The sequence below is a fragment of the Hyla sarda genome, chromosome 2, assembly GCF_029499605.1.
Source record: "Hyla sarda isolate aHylSar1 chromosome 2, aHylSar1.hap1, whole genome shotgun sequence".
In the NCBI taxonomy this organism is placed as follows: domain Eukaryota; kingdom Metazoa; phylum Chordata; class Amphibia; order Anura; family Hylidae; genus Hyla; species Hyla sarda.
In genome coordinates, this window is record NC_079190.1 from 341,700,975 (window position 1) to 341,719,692 (window position 18,718).

Below are 18,718 nucleotides of genomic sequence, written 5' to 3' on the forward strand. Positions count from 1 at the left end.
CAGTTAAAAGGTTAAACCGTATAGGTGGGAAAAATCTGAAAATCCTAATTGTTAGGGCTATACTTTCAGCGATCATTTCTAAAGTCTTTGAAGGGAGAAATGTGGCTGAAAGAGTCCAAGCTCACTATCCACAATGATGAGATTTAGAGCTTTTTTCTGAGCATGAAAGCGGTTGACAACATTGCAGTTTTGCAATGGTTGTCTGCTTTTGATGACTGTGTTCTTCTTTATTTCAAAAGAAGTAATAGAAGAAAGTTCTTTCAGAGTGGTGAGTGTAGTATGTAACACCAAGTTATGTTAAATTAAAGTGTTAAACCATGCATTTCAATTCTCTACAGTGTTACTTGCTTTATCTTCTTTTTTAATCTACAGTTAACCATATAATAAACTTAAGAAAGTTTTGTATTTTTGAGCTAAAGCTCACGAGGCTGCTATAAATTTTTTTAGTACAAAAGTATCAAAACTCAGGTAACATATGCCCTGAGTCCGGTTTTATGATTGTAGGAAAGAGATGTTGTGGCATGACAAATATTTTATACTTTTTTTATGTTGAGATTTTCTTTAGTAAGGCTGGGTTAACATCTGGAATAGTTGAACTCAGCCTAGATCTCGACGCAACTGATGACAACATGTACTCTATCATACTCATGTTTGAAGGATTTCCATATAAACCTTCAACATACTTTGAAAAACTATTTTGTTTTTACTGACATTTGACACAACCTTTTTGTTTCACAACTCAAACTCGGAACTTTTGAAAATGATCTCAGCTTCAGTTAAAAGGTTAAACCGTATAGGTGTGAAAAATCTGAAAATCCTAATTGTTAGGGCTATACTTTCAGGGATCATTTCTAAAGTCTTTGAAGGGAGAAATGTGGCTGAAAGAGTCCAAGCTCACTATCCACAATGATGAGATTTAGAGCTTTCTTCTGAGCATGAAAGCGTTTGACAACATTGCATTTTTGCAATGGTTGTCTGCTTTTGATGACTGTGTTCTTCTTTTTTTCAAAAGAAGTAATAGAAGAAAGTTCTTTCAGAGTGGTGAGTGTAGTATGTAACACCAAGTTATGTTAAATTAAAGTGTTAAACCATGTGTTTCAATTCTCTACTGTGTTACTTGCTCTATCTTCTTTTTTTAATCTACAGTTAACCATATAATAAACTTAAGAAAGTTTTGTATTTTTGAACCAAAGCTCACGAGGCTGCTATAAAGTTTTTTTTATTACAAAAGTATCAAAACTCAGGTAACATATGCCCTGAGTCCGGTTTTTTGATTGTAGGAAAGAGATGTTGTGGCATGACAAATATTTTATACTTTTTTTATGTTGAGATATTCTTTAGTAAGGCTGGGTTAACATCTGGAATAGTTGAACTCAGCCTAGATCTCGACGCAACTGATGACAACATGTACTCTATCATACTCATGTTTAAAGGATTTCATTGATTTCCATATAAACCTTCAACATACTTTGAAAAACTATTTTGTTTTTACTGACATTTGACACAACCTTTTTGTTTCACAACTCAAACTCGGAACTTTTGAAAAGGATCTCGGCTTCAGTTAAAAGGTTAAACCGTATAGGTGGGAAAAATCTGAAAATCCTAATTGTTAGGGCTATACTTTCAGAGATCATTTCAAAAGTCTTTGAAGGGAGAAATGTGGCTGAAAGAGTCCAAGCTCACTATCCACAATGATGAGATTTAGAGCTTTCTTCTGAGCATGAAAGCGGTTGACTACATTGCAGTTTTGCAATGGTTGTCTGCTTTTGATGACTGTGTTCTTCTTTTTTTCAAAAGAAGTAATAGAAGAAAGTTCTTTCAGAGTGGTGAGTGTAGTATGTAACACCAAGTTATGTTAAATTAAAGTGTTAAACCATGTGTTTCAATTCTCTACTGTGTTACTTGCTCTATCTTCTTTTTTTAATCTACAGTTAACCATATAATAAACTTAAGAAAGTTTTGTATTTTTGAGCCAAAGCTTAGGAGGCTGCTATAAAGTTTTTTTTAGTATAAAGGTATCAAAACTCAGGTAACATATGCCCTGAGTCCGGTTTTATGATTGTAGGAAAGAGATGTTGTGGCATGACAAATATTTTATACTTTTTTTATGTTGAGATTTTCTTTAGTAAGGCTGGGTTAACATCTGGAATAGTTGAACTCAGCCTAGATCTCGACGCAACTGATGACAACATGGACTCTATCATACTCATGTTTAAAGGATTTCATTGATTTCCATATAAACCTTCAACATACTTTGAAAAACTATTTTGTTTTTACTGACATTTGACACAACCTTTTTGTTTCACAACTCAAACTCGGAACTTTTGAAAAGGATCTCGGCTTCAGTTAAAAGGTTAAACCGTATAGGTGGGAAAAATCTGAAAATCCTAATTGTTAGGGCTATACTTTCAGAGATCATTTCAAAAGTCTTTGAAGGGAGAAATGTGGCTGAAAGAGTCCAAGCTCACTATCCACAATGATGAGATTTAGAGCTTTCTTCTGAGCATGAAAGCGGTTGACTACATTGCAGTTTTGCAATGGTTGTCTGCTTTTGATGACTGTGTTCTTTTTTTCAAAAGAAGTAATAGAAGAAAGTTCTTTCAGAGTGGTGAGTGTAGTATGTAACACCAAGTTATGTTAAATTAAAGTGTTAAACCATGCTTTTCAATTCTCTACAGTGTTACTTGCTTTATCTTCTTTTTTAATCTACAGTTAACCATATAATAAACTTAAGAAAGTTTTGTATTTTTGAGCTAAAGCTCACGAGGCTGCTATAAATTTTTTTTGTACAAAAGTATCAAAACTCATGTAACATATGCCCTGAGTCCGGTTTTATGATTGTAGGAAAGAGATGTTGTGGCATGACAAATATTTTATACTTTTTTTATGTTGAGATTTTCTTTAGTAAGGCTGGGTTAACATCTGGAATAGTTGAAGTCAGCCTAGATCTCGACGCAACTGATGACAACATGTACTCTATCATACTCATGTTTGAAGGATTTCCATATAAACCTTCAACATACTTTGAAAAACTATTTTGTTTTTACTGACATTTGACACAACCTTTTTGTTTCACAACTCAAACTCGGAACTTTTGAAAAGGATCTCGGCTTCAGTTAAAAGGTTAAACCGTATAGGTGGGAAAAATCTGAAAATCCTAATTGTTAGGGCTATACTTTCAGAGATCATTTCTAAAGTCTTTGAAGGGAGAAATGTGGCTGAAAGAGTCCAAGCTCACTATCCACAATGATGAGATTTAGAGCTTTCTTCTGAGCATGAAAGCGGTTGACAACATTGCAGTTTTGCAATGGTTGTCTGCTTTTGATGACTGTGTTCTTCTTTATTTCAAAAGAAGTAATAGAAGAAAGTTCTTTCAGAGTGGTGAGTGTAGTATGTAACACCAAGATATGTTAAATTAAAGTGTTAAACCATGCTTTTCAATTCTCTACAGTGTTACTTGCTTTATCTTCTTTTTTAATCTACAGTTAACCATATAATAAACTTAAGAAAGTTTTGTATTTTTGAGCCAAAGCTCAGGAGGCTGCTATAAAGTTTTTTTTTAGTACAAAGGTATCAAAACTCAGGTAACATATGCCCTGAGTCCGGTTTTTTGATTGTAGGAAAGAGATGTTGTGGCATGACAAATATTTTATACTTTTTTTATGTTGAGATTTTCTTTAGTAAGGCTGCGTTAACATCTGGAATAGTTGAACTCAGCCTAGATCTCGACGCAACTGATGACAACATGTACTCTATCATACTCATGTTTAAAGGATTTCATTGATTTCCATATAAACCTTCAACATACTTTGAAAAACTATTTTGTTTTTACTGACATTTGACACAACCTTTTTGTTTCACAACTCAAACTCGGAACTTTAGAAAATGTTCTCAGCTTCAGTAAAAAGGTTAAACCGTATAGGTGGGAAAAATCTGAAAATCCTAATTGTTAGGGCTATACTTTCAGGGATCATTTCTAAAGTCTTTGAAGGGAGAAATGTGGCTGAAAGAGTCCAAGCTCACTATCCACAATGATGAGATTTAGAGCTTTCTTCTGAGCATGAAAGCGGTTGACAACATTGCAGTTTTACAATGGTTGGCTGCTTTTGATGACTGTGTTCTTCTTTTTTTCAAAAGAAGTAATAGAAGAAAGTTCTTTCAGAGTGGTGAGTGCAGTATGTAACACCAAGTTATGTTAAATTAAAGTGTTAAACCATGCATTTCAATTCTCTACAGTGTTGCTTGCTTTATCTTCTTTAATAATCTACAGTTAACCATATAATAAACTTAAGAAAGTTTTGTATTTTTGAGCCAAAGCTCACGAGGCTGCTATAAAGTTTTTTTTTATTACAAAAGTATCAAAACTCAGGTAACATATGCCCTGAGTCCGGTTTTTTGATTGTAGGAAAGAGATGTTGTGGCATGACAAATATTTTATACTTTTTTTATGTTGAGATTTTCTTTAGTAAGGCTGGGTTAACATCTGGAATAGTTGAACTCAGCCTAGATCTCGACGCAACTGATGACAACATGTACTCTATCATACTCATGTTTAAAGGATTTCATTGATTTCCATATAAACCTTCAACATACTTTGAAAAACTATTTTGTTTTAACTGACATTTGACACAACCTTTTTGTTTCACAACTCAAACTCGGAACTTTTGAAAATGATCTCAGCTTCAGTTAAAAGGTTAAACCGTATAGGTGGGAAAAATCTGAAAATCCTAATTGTTAGGGTTATACTTTCAGGGATCATTTCTAAAGTCTTTGAAGGGAGAAATGTGGCTGAAAGAGTCCAAGCTCACTATCCACAATGATGAGATTTAGAGCTTTCTTCTGAGCATGAAAGCGGTTGACAACATTGCAGTTTTGCAATGGTTGTCTGCTTTTGATGACTGTGTTCTTCTTTTTTTCAAAAGAAGTAATAGAAGAAAGTTCTTTCAGAGTGGTGAGTGTAGTATGTAACACTAAGTTATGTTAAATTATAGTGTTAAACCATGCGTTTCAATTCTCTACTGTGTTACTTGCTCTCTCTTCATTTTTTAATCTACAGTTAACCATATAATAAACTTAAGAAAGTTTAGTATTTTCGAGCCAAAGCTCACGAGGCTGCTATAAAGTTTTTTTTATTACAAAAGTATCAAAACTCAGGTAACATATGCCCTGAGTCCGGTTTTAAGATTGTAGGAAAGAGATGTTGTGGCATGACAAATATTTTATACTTTTTTATGTTGAGATTTTCTTTAGTAAGGCTGGGTTAACATCTGGAATAGTTGAACTCAGCCTAGATCTCGACGCAACTGATGACAACATGGACTCTATCATACTCATGTTTAAAGGATTTCCATATAAACCTTCAACATACTTTGAAAAACTATTTTGTTTTTACTGACATTTGACACAACCTTTTTGTTTCACAACTCAAACTCGGAACTTTAGAAAATGCTCTCAGCTTCAGTTAAAAGGTTAAACCGTATAGGTGGGAAAAATCTGAAAATCCTAATTGTTAGGGCTATACTTTCAGGGATCATTTCTAAAGTCTTTGAAGGAAGAAATGTGGCTGAAAGAGTCCAAGCTCACTATCCACAATGATGAGATTTAGAGCTTTCTTCTGAGCATGAAAGCGGTTGACAACATTGCAGTTTTGCAATGGTTGTCTGCTTTTGATGACTGTGTTCTTCTTATTTTCAAAAGAAGTAATAGAAGAAAGTTCTTTCAGAGTGGTGAGTGTAGTATGTAACACCAAGTTATGTTAAATTAAAGTGTTAAACCATGCTTTTCAATTCTCTACAGTGTTACTTGCTTTATCTTCTTTTTTAATCTACAGTTAACCATATAATAAACTTAAGAAAGTTTTGTATTTTTGAGCCAAAGCTCAGGAGGCTGCTATAAAGTTTTTTTTTAGTACAAAGGTATCAAAACTCAGGTAACATATGCCCTGAGTCCGGATTTTTGATTGTAGGAAAGAGATGTTGTGGCATGACAAATATTTTATACTTTTTTTATGTTGAGATTTTCTTTAGTAAGGCTGCGTTAACATCTGGAATAGTTGAACTCAGCCTAGATCTCGACGCAACTGATGACAACATGTACTCTATCATACTCATGTTTAAAGGATTTCATTGATTTCCATATAAACCTTCAACATACTTTGAAAAACTATTTTGTTTTTACTGACATTTGACACAACCTTTTTGTTTCACAACTCAAACTCGGAACTTTAGAAAATGTTCTCAGCTTCAGTAAAAAGGTTAAACCGTATAGGTGGGAAAAATCTGAAAATCCTAATTGTTAGGGCTATACTTTCAGGGATCATTTCTAAAGTCTTTGAAGGGAGAAATGTGGCTGAAAGAGTCCAAGCTCACTATCCACAATGATGAGATTTAGAGCTTTCTTCTGAGCATGAAAGCGGTTGACAACATTGCAGTTTTACAATGGTTGGCTGCTTTTGATGACTGTGTTCTTCTTTTTTTCAAAAGAAGTAATAGAAGAAAGTTCTTTCAGAGTGGTGAGTGCAGTATGTAACACCAAGTTATGTTAAATTAAAGTGTTAAACCATGCATTTCAATTCTCTACAGTGTTGCTTGCTTTATCTTCTTTAATAATCTACAGTTAACCATATAATAAACTTAAGAAAGTTTTGTATTTTTGAGCCAAAGCTCACGAGGCTGCTATAAAGTTTTTTTTATTACAAAAGTATCAAAACTCAGGTAACATATGCCCTGAGTCCGGTTTTTTGATTGTAGGAAAGAGATGTTGTGGCATGACAAATATTTTATACTTTTTTTATGTTGAGATTTTCTTTAGTAAGGCTGGGTTAACATCTGGAATAGTTGAACTCAGCCTAGATCTCGACGCAACTGATGACAACATGTACTCTATCATACTCATGTTTAAAGGATTTCATTGATTTCCATATAAACCTTCAACATACTTTGAAAAACTATTTTGTTTTAACTGACATTTGACACAACCTTTTTGTTTCACAACTCAAACTCGGAACTTTTGAAAATGATCTCAGCTTCAGTTAAAAGGTTAAACCGTATAGGTGGGAAAAATCTGAAAATCCTAATTGTTAGGGTTATACTTTCAGGGATCATTTCTAAAGTCTTTGAAGGGAGAAATGTGGCTGAAAGAGTCCAAGCTCACTATCCACAATGATGAGATTTAGAGCTTTCTTCTGAGCATGAAAGCGGTTGACAACATTGCAGTTTTGCAATGGTTGTCTGCTTTTGATGACTGTGTTCTTCTTTTTTTCAAAAGAAGTAATAGAAGAAAGTTCTTTCAGAGTGGTGAGTGTAGTATGTAACACTAAGTTATGTTAAATTATAGTGTTAAACCATGCGTTTCAATTCTCTACTGTGTTACTTGCTCTCTCTTCATTTTTTAATCTACAGTTAACCATATAATAAACTTAAGAAAGTTTAGTATTTTCGAGCCAAAGCTCACGAGGCTGCTATAAAGTTTTTTTTATTACAAAAGTATCAAAACTCAGGTAACATATGCCCTGAGTCCGGTTTTAAGATTGTAGGAAAGAGATGTTGTGGCATGACAAATATTTTATACTTTTTTATGTTGAGATTTTCTTTAGTAAGGCTGGGTTAACATCTGGAATAGTTGAACTCAGCCTAGATCTCGACGCAACTGATGACAACATGGACTCTATCATACTCATGTTTAAAGGATTTCCATATAAACCTTCAACATACTTTGAAAAACTATTTTGTTTTTACTGACATTTGACACAACCTTTTTGTTTCACAACTCAAACTCGGAACTTTAGAAAATGCTCTCAGCTTCAGTTAAAAGGTTAAACCGTATAGGTGGGAAAAATCTGAAAATCCTAATTGTTAGGGCTATACTTTCAGGGATCATTTCTAAAGTCTTTGAAGGGAGAAATGTGGCTGAAAGAGTCCAAGCTCACTATCCACAATGATGAGATTTAGAGCTTTCTTCTGAGCATGAAAGCGGTTGACAACATTGCAGTTTTGCAATGGTTGTCTGCTTTTGATGACTGTGTTCTTCTTTTTTTCAAAAGAAGTAATAGAAGAAAGTTCTTTCAGAGTGGTGAGTGTAGTATGTAACACCAAGTTATGTTAAATTAAAGTGTTAAACCATGCTTTTCAATTCTCTAGTGTTACTTGCTTTATCTTCTTTTTTAATCTACAGTTAACCATATAATAAACTTAAGAAAGTTTTGTATTTTTGAGCCAAAGCTCAGGAGGCTGCTATAAAGTTTTTTTTTAGTACAAAGGTATCAAAACTCAGGTAACATATGCCCTGAGTCCGGATTTTTGATTGTAGGAAAGAGATGTTGTGGCATGACAAATATTTTATACTTTTTTTATGTTGAGATTTTCTTTAGTAAGGCTGCGTTAACATCTGGAATAGTTGAACTCAGCCTAGATCTCGACGCAACTGATGACAACATGTACTCTATCATACTCATGTTTAAAGGATTTCATTGATTTCCATATAAACCTTCAACATACTTTGAAAAACTATTTTGTTTTTACTGACATTTGACACAACCTTTTTGTTTCACAACTCAAACTCGGAACTTTAGAAAATGTTCTCAGCTTCAGTAAAAAGGTTAAACCGTATAGGTGGGAAAAATCTGAAAATCCTAATTGTTAGGGCTATACTTTCAGGGATCATTTCTAAAGTCTTTGAAGGGAGAAATGTGGCTGAAAGAGTCCAAGCTCACTATCCACAATGATGAGATTTAGAGCTTTCTTCTGAGCATGAAAGCGGTTGACAACATTGCAGTTTTACAATGGTTGGCTGCTTTTGATGACTGTGTTCTTCTTTTTTTCAAAAGAAGTAATAGAAGAAAGTTCTTTCAGAGTGGTGAGTGTAGTATGTAACACCAAGTTATGTTAAATTAAAGTGTTAAACCATTTATTTCAATTCTCTACAGTGTTACTTGCTCTATCTTCTTTTTTAATCTACAGTTACCATATAATAAACTTAAGAAAGTTTTGTATTTTTGAGCCAAAGCTCAGGAGGCTGCTATAAAGTTTTTTTTAGTACAAAAGTATCAAAACTCAGGTAACATATGCCCTGAATCCGTTTTTTTGATTGTAGGAAAGAGATGTTGTGGCATGACAAATATTTTATACTTTTTTTATGTTGAGATTTTCTTTAGTAAGGCTGGGTTAACATCTGGAATAGTTGAACTCAGCCTAGATCTCGACGCAACTGATGACAACATGTACTCTATCATACTCATGTTTGAAGGATTTCCATATAAACCTTCAACATACTTTGAAAAACTATTTTGTTTTTACTGACATTTGACACAACCTTTTTGTTTCACAACTCAAACTCGGAACTTTTGAAAATGATCTCAGCTTCAGTTAAAAGGTTAAACCGTATAGGTGTGAAAAATCTGAAAATCCTAATTGTTAGGGCTATACTTTCAGGGATCATTTCTAAAGTCTTTGAAGGGAGAAATGTGGCTGAAAGAGTCCAAGCTCACTATCCACAATGATGAGATTTAGAGCTTTCTTCTGAGCATGAAAGCGGTTGACAACATTGCAGTTTTACAATGGTTGGCTGCTTTTGATGACTGTGTTCTTCTTATTTTCAAAAGAAGTAATAGAAGAAAGTTCTTTCAGAGTGGTGAGTGTAGTATGTAACACCAAGTTATGTTAAATTAAAGTGTTAAACCATGCATTTCAATTCTCTACAGTGTTACTTGCTTTATCTTCTTTAATAATCTACAGTTAACAATATAATAAACTTAAGAAAGTTTAGTATTTTCGAGCCAAAGCTCACGAGGCTGCTATAAAGTTTTTTTTATTACAAAAGTATCAAAACTCAGGTAACATATGCCCTGAGTCCGGTTTTAAGATTGTAGGAAAGAGATGTTGTGGCATGACAAATATTTTATACTTTTTTATGTTGAAATTTTCTTTAGTAAGGCTGGGTTAACATCTGGAATAGTTGAACTCAGCCTAGATCTCGACGCAACTGATGACAACATGTACTCTATCATACTCATGTTTAAAGGATTTCCATATAAACCTTCACATACTTTGAAAAACTATTTTGTTTTTACTGACATTTGACACAACCTTTTTGTTTCACAACTCAAACTCGGAACTTTTGAAAAGGATCTCGGCTTCAGTTAAAAGGTTAAACCGTATAGGTGGGAAAAATCTGAAAATCCTAATTGTTAGGGCTATACTTTCAGAGATCATTTCTAAAGTCTTTGAAGGGAGAAATGTGGCTGAAAGAGTCCAAGCTCACTATCCACAATGATGAGATTTAGAGCTTTCTTCTGAGCATGAAAGCGGTTGACAACATTGCAGTTTTGCAATGGTTGTCTGCTTTTGATGACTGTGTTCTTCTTTTTTTCAAAAGAAGTAATAGAAGAAAGTTCTTTCAGAGTGGTGAGTGTAGTATGTAACACCAAGTTATGTTAAATTAAAGTGTTAAACCATGCTTTTCAATTCTCTACAGTGTTACTTGCTTTATCTTCTTTTTTAATCTACAGTTAACCATATAATAAACTTAAGAAAGTTTTGTATTTTTGAGCCACAGCTCAGGAGGCTGCTATAAAGTTTTTTTTTAGTACAAAGGTATCAAAACTCAGGTAACATATGCCCTGAGTCCGGTTTTTTGATTGTAGGAAAGAGATGTTGTGGCATGACAAATATTTTATACTTTTTTTATGTTGAGATTTTCTTTAGTAAGGCTGGGTTAACATCTGGAATAGTTGAACTCAGCCTAGATCTCGACGCAACTGATGACAACATGTACTCTATCATACTCATGTTTAAAGGATTTCATTGATTTCCATATAAACCTTCAACATACTTTGAAAAACTATTTTGTTTTTACTGACATTTGACACAACCTTTTTGTTTCACAACTCAAACTCGGAACTTTTGAAAAGGATCTCGGCTTCAGTTAAAAGGTTAAACAGTACAGGTGGGAAAATTCTGAAAATCCTAATTGTTAGGGCTATACTTTCAGAGATCATTTCTAAAGTCTTTGAAGGGAGAAATGTGGCTGAAAGAGTCCAAGCTCACTATCCACAATGATGAGATTTAGAGCTTTCTTCTGAGCATGAAAGCGGTTGACAACATTGCAGTTTTGCAATGGTTGTCTGCTTTTGATGACTGTGTTCTTCTTTTTTTCAAAAGAAGTAATAGAAGAAAGTTCTTTCAGAGTGGTGAGTGTAGTATGTAACACCAAGTTATGTTAAATTAAAGTGTTAAACCATGCATTTCAATTCTCTACAGTGTTACTTGCTTTATCTTCTTTTTTAATCTACAGTTAACCATATAATAAACTTAAGAAAGTTTTGTATTTCTGAGCTAAAGCTCACGAGGCTGCTATAAATTTTTTTAGTACAAAAGTATCAAAACTCAGGTAACATATGCCCTGAGTCCGGTTTTATGATTGTAGGAAAAAGATGTTGTGGCATGACAAATATTTTATACTTTTTTTATGTTGAGATTTTCTTTAGTAAGGCTGGGTTAACATCTGGAATAGTTGAACTCAGCCTAGATCTCGACGCAACTGATGACAACATGTACTCTATCATACTCATGTTTGAAGGATTTCCATATAAACCTTCAACATACTTTGAAAAACTATTTTGTTTTTACTGACATTTGACACAACCTTTTTGTTTCACAACTCAAACTCGGAACTTTTGAAAATGATCTCAGCTTCAGTTAAAAGGTTAAACCGTATAGGTGTGAAAAATCTGAAAATCCTAATTGTTAGGGCTATGCTTTCAGGGATCATTTCTAAAGTCTTTGAAGGGAGAAATGTGGCTGAAAGAGTCCAAGCTCACTATCCACAATGATGAGATTTAGAGCTTTCTTCTGAGCATGAAAGCGTTTGACAACATTGCATTTTTGCAATGGTTGTCTGCTTTTGATGACTGTGTTCTTCTTTTTTTCAAAAGAAGTAATAGAAGAAAGTTCTTTCAGAGTGGTGAGTGTAGTATGTAACACCAAGTTATGTTAAATTAAAGTGTTAAACCATGTGTTTCAATTCTCTACTGTGTTACTTGCTCTATCTTCTTTTTTTAATCTACAGTTAACCATATAATAAACTTAAGAAAGTTTTGTATTTTTGAACCAAAGCTCACGAGGCTGCTATAAAGTTTTTTTTATTACAAAAGTATCAAAACTCAGGTAACATATGCCCTGAGTCCGGTTTTTTGATTGTAGGAAAGAGATGTTGTGGCATGACAAATATTTTATACTTTTTTTATGTTGAGATTTTCTTTAGTAAGGCTGGGTTAACATCTGGAATAGTTGAACTCAGCCTAGATCTCGATGCAACTGATGACAACATGTACTCTATCATACTCATGTTTAAAGGATTTCATTGATTTCCATATAAACCTTCAACATACTTTGAAAAACTATTTTGTTTTTACTGACATTTGACACAACCTTTTTGTTTCACAACTCAAACTCGGAACTTTAGAAAATGCTCTCAGCTTCAGTTAAAAGGTTAAAACGTATAGGTGGGAAAAATCTGAAAATCCTAATTGTTGGGGCTATACTTTCAGGGATCATTTCTAAAGTCTTTGAAGGGAGAAATGTGGCTGAAAGAGTCCAAGCTCACTATCCACAATGATGAGATTTAGAGCTTTCTTCTGAGCATGAAAGCGGTTGACTACATTGCAGTTTTGCAATGGTTGTCTGCTTTTGATGACTGTGTTCTTCTTTTTTTCAAAAGAAGTAATAGAAGAAAGTTCTTTCAGAGTGGTGAGTGTAGTATGTAACACCAAGTTATGTTAAATTAAAGTGTTAAACCATGCATTTCAATTCTCTACAGTGTTACTTGCTCTATCTTCTTTTTTAATCTACAGTTAACCATATAATAAACTTAAGAAAGTTTTGTACTTTTGAGCCAAAGCTCAGGAGGCTGCTATAAAGTTTTTTTTAGTACAAAAGTATCAAAACTCAGGTAACATATGCCCTGAATCCGGTTTTTTGATTGTAGGAAAGAGATGTTGTGGCATGACAAATATTTTATACTTTTTTTATGTTGAGATTTTCTTTAGTAAGGCTGGGTTAACATCTGGAATAGTTGAACTCAGCCTAGATCTTGACGCAACTGATGACAACATGTACTCTATCATACTCATGTTTAAAGGATTTCATTGATTTCCATATAAACCTTCAACATACTTTGAAAAACTATTTTGTTTTTACTGACATTTGACACAACCTTTTTGTTTCACAACTCAAACTCGGAACTTTAGAAAATGCTCTCAGCTTCAGTTAAAAGGTTAAAACGTATAGGTGGGAAAAATCTGAAAATCCTAATTGTTGGGGCTATACTTTCAGGGATCATTTCTAAAGTCTTTGAAGGGAGAAATGTGGCTGAAAGAGTCCAAGCTCACTATCCACAATGATGAGATTTAGAGCTTTCTTCTGAGCATGAAAGCGGTTGACTACATTGCAGTTTTGCAATGGTTGTCTGCTTTTGATGACTGTGTTCTTCTTTTTTTCAAAAGAAGTAATAGAAGAAAGTTCTTTCAGAGTGGTGAGTGTAGTATGTAACACCAAGTTATGTTAAATTAAAGTGTTAAACCATGCATTTCAATTCTCTACAGTGTTACTTGCTCTATCTTCTTTTTTAATCTACAGTTAACCATATAATAAACTTAAGAAAGTTTTGTACTTTTGAGCCAAAGCTCAGGAGGCTGCTATAAAGTTTTTTTTAGTACAAAAGTATCAAAACTCAGGTAACATATGCCCTGAATCCGGTTTTTTGATTGTAGGAAAGAGATGTTGTGGCATGACAAATATTTTATACTTTTTTATGTTGAGATTTTCTTTAGTAAGGCTGGGTTAACATCTGGAATAGTTGAACTCAGCCTAGATCTCGACGCAACTGATGACAACATGTACTCTATCATACTCATGTTTAAAGGATTTCATTGATTTCCATATAAACCTTCAACATACTTTGAAAAACTATTTTGTTTTTACTGACATTTGACACAACCTTTTTGTTTCACAACTCAAACTCGGAACTTTTGAAAAGGATCTCGGCTTCAGTTAAAAGGTTAAACCGTATAGGTGGGAAAAATCTGAAAATCCTAATTGTTAGGGCTATACTTTCAGAGATTATTTCAAAAGTCTTTGAAGGGAGAAATGTGGCTGAAAGAGTCCAAGCTCACTATCCACAATGATGAGATTTAGAGCTTTCTTCTGAGCATGAAAGCGGTTGACTACATTGCAGTTTTGCAATGGTTGTCTGCTTTTGATGACTGTGTTCTTCTTTTTTTCAAAAGAAGTAATAGAAGAAAGTTCTTTCAGAGTGGTGAGTGTAGTATGTAACACCAAGTTATGTTAAATTAAAGTGTTAAACCATGTGTTTCAATTCTCTACTGTGTTACTTGCTCTATCTTCTTATTTTAATCTACAGTTAACCATATAATAAACTTAAGAAAGTTTTGTATTTTTGAACCAAAGCTCAGGAGGCTGCTATAAAGTTTTTTTTAGTACAAAAGTATCAAAACTCAGGTAACATATGCCCTAAGTCCGGTTTTTTGATTGTAGGAAAGAGATGTTGTGGCATGACAAATATTTTATACTTTTTTATGTTGAGATTTTCTTTAGTAAGGCTGGGTTAACATCTGGAATAGTTGAACTCAGCCTAGATCTCGACGCAACTGATGACAACATGTACTCTATCATACTCATGTTTAAAGGAATTCATTGATTTCCATATAAACCTTCAACATACTTTTAAAAACTATTTTGTTTTTACTGACATTTGACACAACCTTTTTGTTTCACAACTCACACTCGGAACTTTTGAAAAGGATCTCGGCTTCAGTTAAAAGGTTAAACAGTATAGGTGGGAAAAATCTGAAAATCCTAATTGTTAGGGCTATACTTTCAGAGATCATTTCTAAAGTCTTTGAAGGGAGAAATGTGGCTGAAAAAGTCCAAGCTCACTTTCCACAATGATGAGATTTAGAGCTTTCTTCTGAGCATGAACGCGGTTGACAACATTGCAGTTTTGCAATGGTTGTCTGCTTTTGATGACTGTGTTCTTCTTTTTTTCAAAAGAAGTAGTAGAAGAATGTTCTTTCAGAGTGGTGAGTGTAGTATGTAACACCAAGTTATGTTAAATTAAAGTGTTAAACCATGCATTTCAATTCTCTACAGTGTTACTTGCTTTATCTTCTTTTTTAATCTACAGTTATCCATATAATAAACTTAAGAAAGTTTTGTATTTTTGAGCTAAAGCTCACGAGGCTGCTATAAATTTTTTTAGTACAAAAGTATCAAAACTCAGGTAACATATGCCCTAAGTCCGGTTTTATGATTGTAGGAAAGAGCTGTTGTGGCATGACAAATATTTTATACTTTTTTTATGTTGAGATTTTCTTTAGTAAGGCTGGCTTAACATCTGGAATAGTTGAACTCAGCCTAGATCTCGACGCAACTGATGACAACATGTACTCTATCATACTCATGTTTGAAGGATTTCCATATAAACCTTCAACATACTTTGAAAAACTATTTTGTTTTTACTGACATTTGACACAACCTTTTTGTTTCACAACTTAAACTCGGAACTTTTGAAAATGATCTCAGCTTCAGTTAAAAGGTTAAACCGTATAGGTGTGAAAAATCTGAAAATCCTAATTGTTAGGGCTATACTTTCAGGGATCATTTCTAAAGTCTTTGAAGGGAGAAATGTGGCTGAAAGAGTCCAAGCTCACTATCCACAATGATGAGATTTAGAGCTTTCTTCTGAGCATGAAAGCGTTTGACTACATTGCAGTTTTGCAATGGTTGTCTGCTTTTGATGACTGTGTTCTTCTTTTTTTTCAAAAGAAGTAATAGAAGAAAGTTCTTTCAGAGTGGTGAGTGTAGTATGAAACACCAAGTTATGTTAAATTAAAGTGTTAAACCATGTGTTTCAATTCTCTACTGTGTTACTTGCTCTATCTTCTTATTTTAATCTACAGTTAACCATATAATAAACTTAAGAAAGTTTTGTATTTTTGAACCAAAGCTCAGGAGGCTGCTATAAAGTTTTTTTTAGTACAAAAGTATCAAAACTCAGGTAACATATGCCCTAAGTCCGGTTTTTTGATTGTAGGAAAGAGATGTTGTGGCATGACAAATATTTTATACTTTTTTATGTTGAGATTTTCTTTAGTAAGGCTGGGTTAACATCTGGAATAGTTGAACTCAGCCTAGATCTCGACGCAACTGATGACAACATGTACTCTATCATACTCATGTTTAAAGGAATTCATTGATTTCCATATAAACCTTCAACATACTTTTAAAAACTATTTTGTTTTTACTGACATTTGACACAACCTTTTTGTTTCACAACTCACACTCGGAACTTTTGAAAATTATCTCAGCTTCAGTTAAAAGGTTAAACCGTATAGGTGGGAAAAATCTGAAAATCCTAATTGTTAGGGCTATACTTTCAGGGATCATTTTTAAAGTCTTTGAAGGGAGAAATGTGGCTGAAAGAGTCCAAGCTCACCATCCACAATGATGAGATCTAGAGCTTTCTTCTGAGCATGAAAGCGGTTGACAACATTGCAGTTTAGCAATGGTTGTCTGCTTTTGATGACTGTGTTCTTCTTTTTTTCAAAAGAAGTAATAGAAGAAAGTTCTTTCAGAGTGGTGAGTGTAGTATGTAACACCAAGTTATGTTAAATTAAAGTGTTAAACCATGCATTTCAATTCTCTACAGTGTTACTTGCTTTATCTTCTTTTTTAATCTACAGTTAACCATATAATAAACTTAAGAAAGTTTTGTATTTTTGAGCTAAAGCTCACGAGGCTGCTATAAATTTTTTTAGTACAAAAGTATCAAAACTCAGGTAACATATGCCCTGAGTCCGGTTTTATGATTGTAGGAAAGAGATGTTGTGGCATGACAAATATTTTATACTTTTTTTATGTTGAGATTTTCTTTAGTAAGGCTGGGTTAACATCTGGAATAGTTGAACTCAGCCTAGATCTCGACGCAACTGATGACAACATGTACTCTATCATACTCATATTTGAAGGATTTCCATATAAACCTTCAACATACTTTGAAAAACTATTTTGTTTTTACTGACATTTGACACAACCTTTTTGTTTCACAACTCAAACTCGGAACTTTTGAAAATGATCTCAGCTTCAGTTAAAAGGTTAAACCGTATAGGTGGGAAAAATCTGAAAATCCTAATTGTTAGGGCTATACTTTCAGGGATCATTTCTAAAGTCTTTGAAGGGAGAAATGTGGCTGAAAGAGTCCAAGCTCACTATCCACAATGATGAGATTTAGAGCTTTCTTCTGAGCATGAAAGCGGTTGACAACATTGCAGTTTTGCAATGGGTGTCTGCTTTTGATGACTGTGTTCTTCTTTTTTTCAAAAGAAGTAATAGAAGAAAGTTCTTTCAGAGTGGTGAGTGTAGTATGTAACACTAAGTTATGTTAAATTATAGTGTTAAACCATGCGTTTCAATTCTCTACTGTGTTACTTGCTCTCTCTTCATTTTTTAATCTACAGTTAACCATATAATAAACTTAAGAAAGTTTAGTATTTTCGAGCCAAAGCTCACGAGGCTGCTATAAAGTTTTTTTTATTACAAAAGTATCAAAACTCAGGTAACATATGCCCTGAGTCCGGTTTTAAGATTGTAGGAAAGAGATGTTGTGGCATGACAAATATTTTATACTTTTTTATGTTGAGATTTTCTTTAGTAAGGCTGGGTTAACATCTGGAATAGTTGAACTCAGCCTAGATCTCGACGCAACTGATGACAACATGTACTCTATCATACTCATGTTTAAAGGATTTCCATATAAACCTTCACATACTTTGAAAAACTATTTTGTTTTTACTGACATTTGACACAACCTTTTTGTTTCACAACTCAAACTCGGAACTTTAGAAAATGCTCTCAGCTTCAGTTAAAAGGTTAAACCGTATAGGTGGGAAAAATCTGAAAATCCTAATTGTTAGGGCTATACTTTCAGGGATCATTTCTAAAGTCTTTGAAGGGAGAAATGTGGCTGAAAGAGTCCAAGCTCATTATCCACAATGATGAGATTTAGAGCTTTCTTCTGAGCATGAAAGCGGTTGACAACATTGCAGTTTTGCAATGGTTGTCTGCTTTTGATGACTGTGTTCTTCTTTTTTTCAAAAGAAGTAATAGAAGAAAGTTCTTTCAGAGTGGTGAGTGTAGTATGTAACACCAAGTTATGTTAAATTAAAGTGTTAAACCATGCATTTCAATTCTCTACAGTGTTACTTGCTTTATCTTCTTTTTTAATCTACAGTTAACCATATAATAAACTTAAGAAAGTTTTGTATTTTTGAGCTAAAGCTCACGAGGCTGCTATAATTGTTTTTTAGTACAAAAGTATCAAAACTCAGGTAACATATGCCCTGAGTCTGGTTTTATGATTGTAGGAAAGAGATGTTGTGGCATGACAAATATTTTATACTTTTTTTATGTTGAGATTTTCTTTAGTAAGGCTGGGTTAACATCTGGAATAGTTGAACTCAGCCTAGATCTTGACGCAACTGATGACAACATGTACTCTATCATACTCATGTTTAAAGGATTTCATTGATTTCCATATAAACCTTCAACATACTTTGAAAAACTATTTTGTTTTTACTGACATTTGACACAACCTTTTTGTTTCACAACTCAAACTCGGAACTTTTGAAAAGGATCTCGGCTTCAGT

The 18,718-nt window shown here is 33.6% G+C and overlaps 24 non-coding genes across 24 annotated transcripts; all 24 read left to right on the forward strand.

The window, feature by feature from the left end:
• Nucleotides 1-53: 53 nt before the first annotated feature.
• On the forward strand, nucleotides 54-270 carry LOC130359198 (small nucleolar RNA U3). The gene has a single exon (XR_008889959.1). It is a non-coding gene; the product is annotated as a small nucleolar RNA U3 (small nucleolar RNA).
• Nucleotides 271-826: 556 nt separating this feature from the next.
• On the forward strand, nucleotides 827-1,043 carry LOC130360199 (small nucleolar RNA U3). The gene has a single exon (XR_008890670.1). It is a non-coding gene; the product is annotated as a small nucleolar RNA U3 (small nucleolar RNA).
• A 568-nt stretch (nucleotides 1,044-1,611) lies between these two features.
• On the forward strand, nucleotides 1,612-1,828 carry LOC130359261 (small nucleolar RNA U3). The gene has a single exon (XR_008890014.1). It is a non-coding gene; the product is annotated as a small nucleolar RNA U3 (small nucleolar RNA).
• Nucleotides 1,829-2,396: 568 nt separating this feature from the next.
• On the forward strand, nucleotides 2,397-2,610 carry LOC130359328 (small nucleolar RNA U3). Its single transcript, XR_008890075.1, has one exon. It is a non-coding gene; the product is annotated as a small nucleolar RNA U3 (small nucleolar RNA).
• Nucleotides 2,611-3,166: 556 nt separating this feature from the next.
• On the forward strand, nucleotides 3,167-3,383 carry LOC130358918 (small nucleolar RNA U3). Its single transcript, XR_008889709.1, has one exon. It is a non-coding gene; the product is annotated as a small nucleolar RNA U3 (small nucleolar RNA).
• A 568-nt stretch (nucleotides 3,384-3,951) lies between these two features.
• LOC130359049 (small nucleolar RNA U3) lies at nucleotides 3,952-4,168 on the forward strand. The gene has a single exon (XR_008889825.1). It is a non-coding gene; the product is annotated as a small nucleolar RNA U3 (small nucleolar RNA).
• Nucleotides 4,169-4,736: 568 nt separating this feature from the next.
• LOC130360159 (small nucleolar RNA U3) lies at nucleotides 4,737-4,953 on the forward strand. Its single transcript, XR_008890633.1, has one exon. It is a non-coding gene; the product is annotated as a small nucleolar RNA U3 (small nucleolar RNA).
• A 558-nt stretch (nucleotides 4,954-5,511) lies between these two features.
• On the forward strand, nucleotides 5,512-5,728 carry LOC130358937 (small nucleolar RNA U3). The gene has a single exon (XR_008889726.1). It is a non-coding gene; the product is annotated as a small nucleolar RNA U3 (small nucleolar RNA).
• Nucleotides 5,729-6,296: 568 nt separating this feature from the next.
• On the forward strand, nucleotides 6,297-6,513 carry LOC130359050 (small nucleolar RNA U3). The gene has a single exon (XR_008889826.1). It is a non-coding gene; the product is annotated as a small nucleolar RNA U3 (small nucleolar RNA).
• A 567-nt stretch (nucleotides 6,514-7,080) lies between these two features.
• Nucleotides 7,081-7,297, forward strand: LOC130360160 (small nucleolar RNA U3). The gene has a single exon (XR_008890634.1). It is a non-coding gene; the product is annotated as a small nucleolar RNA U3 (small nucleolar RNA).
• A 558-nt stretch (nucleotides 7,298-7,855) lies between these two features.
• LOC130360098 (small nucleolar RNA U3) lies at nucleotides 7,856-8,072 on the forward strand. Its single transcript, XR_008890578.1, has one exon. It is a non-coding gene; the product is annotated as a small nucleolar RNA U3 (small nucleolar RNA).
• Nucleotides 8,073-8,638: 566 nt separating this feature from the next.
• On the forward strand, nucleotides 8,639-8,855 carry LOC130359051 (small nucleolar RNA U3). The gene has a single exon (XR_008889827.1). It is a non-coding gene; the product is annotated as a small nucleolar RNA U3 (small nucleolar RNA).
• A 557-nt stretch (nucleotides 8,856-9,412) lies between these two features.
• On the forward strand, nucleotides 9,413-9,629 carry LOC130359227 (small nucleolar RNA U3). Its single transcript, XR_008889984.1, has one exon. It is a non-coding gene; the product is annotated as a small nucleolar RNA U3 (small nucleolar RNA).
• A 556-nt stretch (nucleotides 9,630-10,185) lies between these two features.
• LOC130360181 (small nucleolar RNA U3) lies at nucleotides 10,186-10,402 on the forward strand. Its single transcript, XR_008890653.1, has one exon. It is a non-coding gene; the product is annotated as a small nucleolar RNA U3 (small nucleolar RNA).
• A 568-nt stretch (nucleotides 10,403-10,970) lies between these two features.
• LOC130360182 (small nucleolar RNA U3) lies at nucleotides 10,971-11,187 on the forward strand. The gene has a single exon (XR_008890654.1). It is a non-coding gene; the product is annotated as a small nucleolar RNA U3 (small nucleolar RNA).
• A 556-nt stretch (nucleotides 11,188-11,743) lies between these two features.
• On the forward strand, nucleotides 11,744-11,960 carry LOC130359083 (small nucleolar RNA U3). The gene has a single exon (XR_008889855.1). It is a non-coding gene; the product is annotated as a small nucleolar RNA U3 (small nucleolar RNA).
• A 568-nt stretch (nucleotides 11,961-12,528) lies between these two features.
• LOC130358912 (small nucleolar RNA U3) lies at nucleotides 12,529-12,745 on the forward strand. The gene has a single exon (XR_008889704.1). It is a non-coding gene; the product is annotated as a small nucleolar RNA U3 (small nucleolar RNA).
• A 567-nt stretch (nucleotides 12,746-13,312) lies between these two features.
• Nucleotides 13,313-13,529, forward strand: LOC130358913 (small nucleolar RNA U3). The gene has a single exon (XR_008889705.1). It is a non-coding gene; the product is annotated as a small nucleolar RNA U3 (small nucleolar RNA).
• Nucleotides 13,530-14,095: 566 nt separating this feature from the next.
• LOC130359331 (small nucleolar RNA U3) lies at nucleotides 14,096-14,312 on the forward strand. Its single transcript, XR_008890078.1, has one exon. It is a non-coding gene; the product is annotated as a small nucleolar RNA U3 (small nucleolar RNA).
• Nucleotides 14,313-14,879: 567 nt separating this feature from the next.
• On the forward strand, nucleotides 14,880-15,096 carry LOC130359242 (small nucleolar RNA U3). The gene has a single exon (XR_008889996.1). It is a non-coding gene; the product is annotated as a small nucleolar RNA U3 (small nucleolar RNA).
• A 556-nt stretch (nucleotides 15,097-15,652) lies between these two features.
• LOC130359007 (small nucleolar RNA U3) lies at nucleotides 15,653-15,870 on the forward strand. Its single transcript, XR_008889787.1, has one exon. It is a non-coding gene; the product is annotated as a small nucleolar RNA U3 (small nucleolar RNA).
• Nucleotides 15,871-16,437: 567 nt separating this feature from the next.
• LOC130359014 (small nucleolar RNA U3) lies at nucleotides 16,438-16,654 on the forward strand. The gene has a single exon (XR_008889794.1). It is a non-coding gene; the product is annotated as a small nucleolar RNA U3 (small nucleolar RNA).
• A 556-nt stretch (nucleotides 16,655-17,210) lies between these two features.
• On the forward strand, nucleotides 17,211-17,427 carry LOC130358921 (small nucleolar RNA U3). The gene has a single exon (XR_008889712.1). It is a non-coding gene; the product is annotated as a small nucleolar RNA U3 (small nucleolar RNA).
• A 557-nt stretch (nucleotides 17,428-17,984) lies between these two features.
• On the forward strand, nucleotides 17,985-18,201 carry LOC130360109 (small nucleolar RNA U3). Its single transcript, XR_008890589.1, has one exon. It is a non-coding gene; the product is annotated as a small nucleolar RNA U3 (small nucleolar RNA).
• The last annotated feature ends 517 nt before the right edge of the window (nucleotides 18,202-18,718 follow it).